This window comes from Pinus tabuliformis, chromosome 8 (assembly GCF_031772625.1).
Source record: "Pinus tabuliformis cultivar Carrire ecotype Pingquan chromosome 8, CPIR1, whole genome shotgun sequence".
Lineage (NCBI taxonomy): Eukaryota > Viridiplantae > Streptophyta > Pinopsida > Pinales > Pinaceae > Pinus > Pinus tabuliformis.
In genome coordinates this window covers 286,302,256-286,308,740 of record NC_142294.1, presented here as the reverse complement: position 1 = coordinate 286,308,740, position 6,485 = coordinate 286,302,256, and positions in this window count along the sequence as shown.

The window sequence follows — 6,485 nt, the reverse complement described above, 5'->3', positions numbered from 1 at the left end:
CTACCCATTCCTTTACTGCAGGAAGGAAGTTCGTCAGAGTCATATTCAGCCGTCTATTCAGTCCCACCTCCAATCAACCTAGTGGTTTCTTTCGATTGGAATCTACTAGGCAGACCCTGGGTACCGACCAATGTACCATTCCGAATCATTGTACAAGCTTACAAAATGATCATGGTCAGTACCATCATAGATGAAGGGGCTTCTGTGAGTATCCTTTCCTCAATTTCTTGGGAAGTGCTTGGTTTGCCATTGCTTTTTCCTGAGATGAGAAATATGACAGGCTTCGACAAAGGAACCAGTCGACTGTTAAGGATCCTTCACAATGTGCCCATAAAGTTGAGAAGGAAAACCGTTTACATGAACGTAATGGTAGTCCGAGGACCTCTAGATTATAATCTAGTCCTTGGGCGTGACTATATTCATTACATGGGAACCATTGTCTCCTCACTCTTTAGAGTAATGTATTTTCTGCATGAAGGCCGAGTGGTCAAGCTCGTAGACTAGCTTTCGTTCCCCAGCTCACACAGCAAATAGTCAAATGCCATCCCTAAATGGTCTTTTCATGCAAGGAATGTCTCATCAATCTCTAGTTCGTCCACCTGAAGAGCGCGAGTTATTCGGGAGGACAGGACTGAAACCCAGGGGGCATGCACCCTGGTTGTTTCGGCAGGAAAACCATGGGTATAGGGTAGGTTTCCGTGGAGGATATATGACTAGTCTGATCCCCGGCTGTATAGGAAGAGGGGATTAGACCGGATAAGATACCTCCGTTAAAAGGTAGGCCTTTCCCGACAGAACAAACGTTTTGTCTGAAAATTGAGGGGTAACCTAGAAACTCTACTTCGCTATACCTGGGGGCATGCAAACCTCTTGTGAGCAAGTGAGAAACGATCAACTAACATTAAATCTATGATTCCACTGACTTCAACCACCTAGGTCGGGTGAGTGGTCAAATCGACCATTCATCTTCGCAGGGGCCACCATGGCACCGGCAAAGTAAAGGAAAAAGTTTCCTACCTAACCTTGGTAGTGATCTTGTTATTTAAGTAGAGGGGTGTAGTTGGTCGTTCCTAGCTTGCATGCAAGAGGCATTAGGGAAAAGCTTTGAAAGGTGCAAGCTCCATAAAAAATGGCATCTTAGATGAGATATCCTTATTATACGACTGACACGAGCAGTTTTTATGTGGAGTTCAAGCTCGTTAAAAATTAAACATAAGCAATGAGAAAACGTTCCCCCAGAGTTTAGGCTCATTAAAAAATGAACCAACTTCTGGTAAATAACCATTGTGAATGCTTTATCATCAGCTTTTGAGCCCTGGTCGTGTGCTCATCATCACCTCCACTCTGTTTTAGCTAATCATTCACCTCCATTTGATTTTTTACCCCTTTTTGAGGAACAACTGCGAAGAGTGATCCTGTTAGCCATCCTTGTGACACTGTCGTGACTCAAAAATTCCAAACCTTACCTGGAACCAGCTGCTACCTGAAATTATCACTCGTTCCTCAAAAACGAGTCTCCTTTAAGCTCTTTTCACCTCACTCGTAAAATATGAAAAGATTTCTGAGCGATTGGCCTCTCTAGCTCGTTAAAGCAACCGAAAGTGCTATCCCTCCTCTAGATTTTAATATTTTTGGACCTGAGGGATTATTACACAAAAAGATTGAGCACTTGTCTTGTTTGGTTTGTTAAAATTATCGAAAATTCATCCCTTTCGTATTATTTTATACTTTTTCAGACTTAAGGGATTATATGACAAAAAAGGATTATTAGAGTTTCCTTTACATCCCTTTCAGACTCTCTAAAATTGAAAAGGACCGAGTTATCTTTGTCGTTAAACTCGTTAAAACCGAATAGCAACAAACTTGTCAATACAGACAAGAACAAGTTTCACTGTTGCTAGGCTCGTTACAATATAGTGACGAGTTTTCCCGAAGGGAAAATTATAGAACAAGCATATGTTATCCTCCTCAAGCTTGACAAAAATAAAGAGGTACTGGTCAGCAATGACTGGGGAAAAATTGGGAAGAAAACTTGAAGAAACTTTATTGGTAGCAAGTCGCTCTTGAACATGACACTTTCACTCTACATCTGAGTCGAGTTGGGTTTTTCCTTTCACTGGTCATATCACCATTATTCCATCACACCATCCATATTTGGAGTTAACGCTACCAATCCATGTCAGTGTCGCCGGTATGTTCAAGAGAAGTCGCTCAGAGAATTCACCTGTGTCTCATCTGCTGCAATACTTTCACGCTCCATTCTTTCATGATCACCACCCTGAACCCTGTATCATCAGATCGTTTTCACCTCCAAAATCATTTACTCCATTCCATGTCGTAGATGTGGAATTCATTAAGGCCCTCCTACAGCGGGTCGCTTCTTGTCGACATCAGCTCATTATCCAAGAAGTCGACTTAGGAACAACCCTTTCAGTACTTTGAAGCTTGCATGCCTCAATGGCAAGTTTCTCACTTCCGGTGACAGGTTTACATCAATGGCCTTCGACCGAAAGATTTTGCGCAGTGTTCGATGCCAAGTCCATTATTCACACCACGTGAATTGTACTGTAGTACCTTGAGGGTCATCATCATTATCGGTGATTCCTCTTGCACCTGTTAACGGCTTACATCATTGGCTGGTAATCAGGCGATGTCTTTCCATGTTCGACTCCAGAACATCTTTCACATGGATCGGCTTGTACTCCAAGTGAAGATTGAACGAGTTTGAAGACCCCAGATCTAGTTTCATCCATCCCGGCTGCGATATATTCAGGAAAATAAAGACATCAAATGTACATTGTTGCTGCATAGATGATCATCTGAATCAAAGGATGATGACTCTATTAGAATCATCAGTCTCCCGCACAAACGGTTGTCTGTCTTATGTACATGAAAATGAATTTATAAAGTTGAGCATGGGAATGCCTGCCTCAGCTAGATCATGAAAAATATTATGAAGATAATGTATTGTATTGTATCTTATTACAGGTCACTCTCCAGCTCGAGAAACTTCGGATCCTCATGATAAAGCATTTCACCCGACATCAAAAGATTAACGACCTCATGCTTTAGGGGGCAACCGTTATAAACATTTTTGGGCACTGCAACCCCAATCAAACATGTCCATAAACCAAGGGCTCCTAAGTCCCTAAAATTGTTTCATACCCTAAAGGAACAAGGTCAGCTGATTACATCATCTTCCAGAAGTTCTCCACAGGAAACTACTCAAAACTGGTCAAAACTGGACCATACAGGTTGCTCAGTGCTAAGGGTGCGATGCATCCCACCTACCCAGTGAAAAGGGTGTGATGCATACTGAAAAGCCCTTCTATAGGGTGCAATGGGTGAGAGTGGACAAATGGTAGAGATAGTTCGCGAGGTGGATGATCATGGAATCTTCCAGAAACTTCTCCTGTGACACTTGCCTCTCTGAATTCACCCAAGGATGAGTAAGAGATCATCAATCTCCAAGTGGAATCAAGAACTATCAAAGAGAGGACACTAATCAAAATCCCAGAAGATGACTCACCCCCCTACAATCATCTATATATGGATCCCTCATCCCAGAGATCCAGAGGCTGGAATTTTGTATCTTGTAAGGAAATGTTGTTGGTTTCTTGTTGGAATATCATAGTGTTGGGTGATCTAAGCTTTTCATGAGGTGAAATAAGGGCTTTCATGCTGGAGGATGACGCTGGGTCAGAATAATTGGTTGTAATCCTCTTTGCTATTCTTGATATTAATAAAGCTATTCAAGTTTTCCTCCACATTCTTGTATGTTTGATGATATATGCATTTGTGTGGTCAATATACATTTGGTCCTATAGTGTTTATGATTGTAGATCTTTGTCCTTCGATAGTATTATGCTACTTTGATTCCACAGGTGCTCTTTGAAGCCAGGTAGACGAAGGAGAAGCGGCAAGGATCTGTCAAAAGGGAGAGGAACCGAGAAAGGAACCAAGCGCAAGACTGAGGTTGGTGTCCTTCATTCCACTCTTATCTACTTCTCATAAAGGAAAACGAAAGTAGTTTTAGTTTGTTTGTTTCTAAGATAGCTACCAGTCTTAGTGGGACTAGCAACTCTGAGTGGACACTAGATTTCCCGATAACACATGGGTTGACCTTACTTATTTTATGTGGGTGCCCCTTTCCAAGTTAGGTCAACCCACCAACTCATCACATGGATGCCCCTACCGGGCAGATGCCCTAGCTTTCCCAGGTCGCGACACCCCCAGGGGCACCCTGGCGCTCTGTCTTCATGTGAGTGCTTCTAGGGTGCGGGAATTCACCCTATTATGCAAATCATTTAACACAAATCATTATATCATCAATGAAATATATATATATATATATATATATATATATATATATATATATATATATATATATATATATATATATATATATATATATATATATATATATTTGTTAGTATGTATCTTCGCATGTCATTGGCCGACCTTACTTTGCATGTTTTCCTGACCATCGTGTTGCCTGGTTCACCCATTGCCCAACTCGCATGAATAACTTGATACTCCATTCCAACATCTTTCATAATGGGATGTCAATCTCAGTATGTACAAGGTAAAACATTAATGTAATATTTGTTTTAATTAGTTAAACTCATAAAAGTCAAGTGGTCGCATATTAGACACTGTCAAAAAAAAAATCTATTAATGGTGGAATTGAACGTTATGCGACAATTATATGCCATTTGTTGGAAACTCAACAACACATTTTCATATTGGATATAGCGTCAAATATTTGATGGTAAAAGAACAAACTTTGGATATGTAATCACATGAAGTATTATAAGTAACCGTCTAATAATCAACGAGATAGTACAATAAGTCAAATATTCGATGGTTAAAGAACACCTGTCAAATATTCAATAGGCGCCGGGATTTTCTAAATAAAAATACATTTAACTTCCGACAATTTTTCCAATTTTATCTGTTCCGTTGAGATTCCTCCATTAGAATACCCACTCGAATGTACTAGTGAGGATACTCTAGTTAGGTCTGAGCTTTGTAAGGATGTCAGGGATTATACGACCACCAACTCAAAATACGGGCCAAACCCCGTGTTATGTAGAAACAACACAAAGGAAATTCATGGAGACTACCACCCTGAAAACGCAAGCACTCGTGTGACCGATGACAAGAACAACAATATTGTTTAGATAAAAGGAAAGTGGATGAGTAAGGTGATGAATAAACTTGATACAATGTCACAGACCAAAGCTTCAACCACTGTTCAATGATGTACAATCGTTCCAGAAGGCGATAAGCTACAACTTTGTTAACGAGTAAGCCTCCTATGCTCCACCACCCTACAAACAACATAGGGATTTTATAACGAACTACGAGCATGAGGGAGCTGGTATGAGGAGGGGCTAGAACAAGGGCCAAATGTATTAGGTGAAACCAAGAATAAAAATACCAACACAAAGGCGCATTATGACCTCATTAATGAGGTTAATTCTCCTATTAGGTAGACCTCTTGCAATGGCCAATCCCCTGTGGGAGGAGGTTTCCATATCCACAGGGGAAAATATAATGATTAGAGTGATGATCCTAGGGCATAAGAAAACACATTGAGTGAAGGTTGGACAATTAATAGGAGGGTCCCCGACCAGGTGATCCCCTGTACCTTGAACAATATCACACCACACAATTTCCATGTGAGGGTAGGGATTGGGACCAATTTTATTTTCAAGAGCTGCAAATAGTTTTCTATGGGAGGGACATGCATGTGTCATATTAAAATGTTAATTTAATTGTGATATAATTTATTGTGCCTCTCAGTTTTAGATTATCTCTAGTGCGAGAAGGTGATCAATGACGAAACAAACCCATTGGGGGGAGGTGTATTGGCTAAAGACCTGTCTTGATGAGTGAGTTGATTGATCTCATGAAACCCATCCTTTTTTTCATCTCCTCCCATGATACCTTGATGGAGACATTTTCCTACAGGCTACCCGAGTTCACTAGTTGGTCTGCCACCTTGTTCCTTCCTTTCGTGTGTGCAAGGGAATTACGTAGTTGAAGTTTGATATTAGGTCGTTTATATTTCCAACCATCATATTCAAATGCCAACTATGAATAATTCTATCAGGCGAGTGACCAAGGAGTAATTTTCTAATACAAGTTATTGCAACTTTGGAATCGCCATGGATTTGGATTAACTTGTAACCATTCTTAACAGTTATTTGGATCCCTTTTTCAAGTTCCATGAATTCTACCATGTTGTTTGTAGTTATCCCAAAAGACTGAGAAAAAAACATGTAAGGGGTTTGAGTTAGCATCCCTGAAGATACCTCCAATGCTTGCTTTGCCTGGATTTCCTTTAGAGGCTCTATCAAAGCTTAAGACATTGAAGGCTTACGATGGCAATGTAGAAAATCTGCTATGTAGGTTAACTCGATAATGCAATATAACTCAAAGTATAATATTATAACCTACTTCTACTATCAATTTGCGGA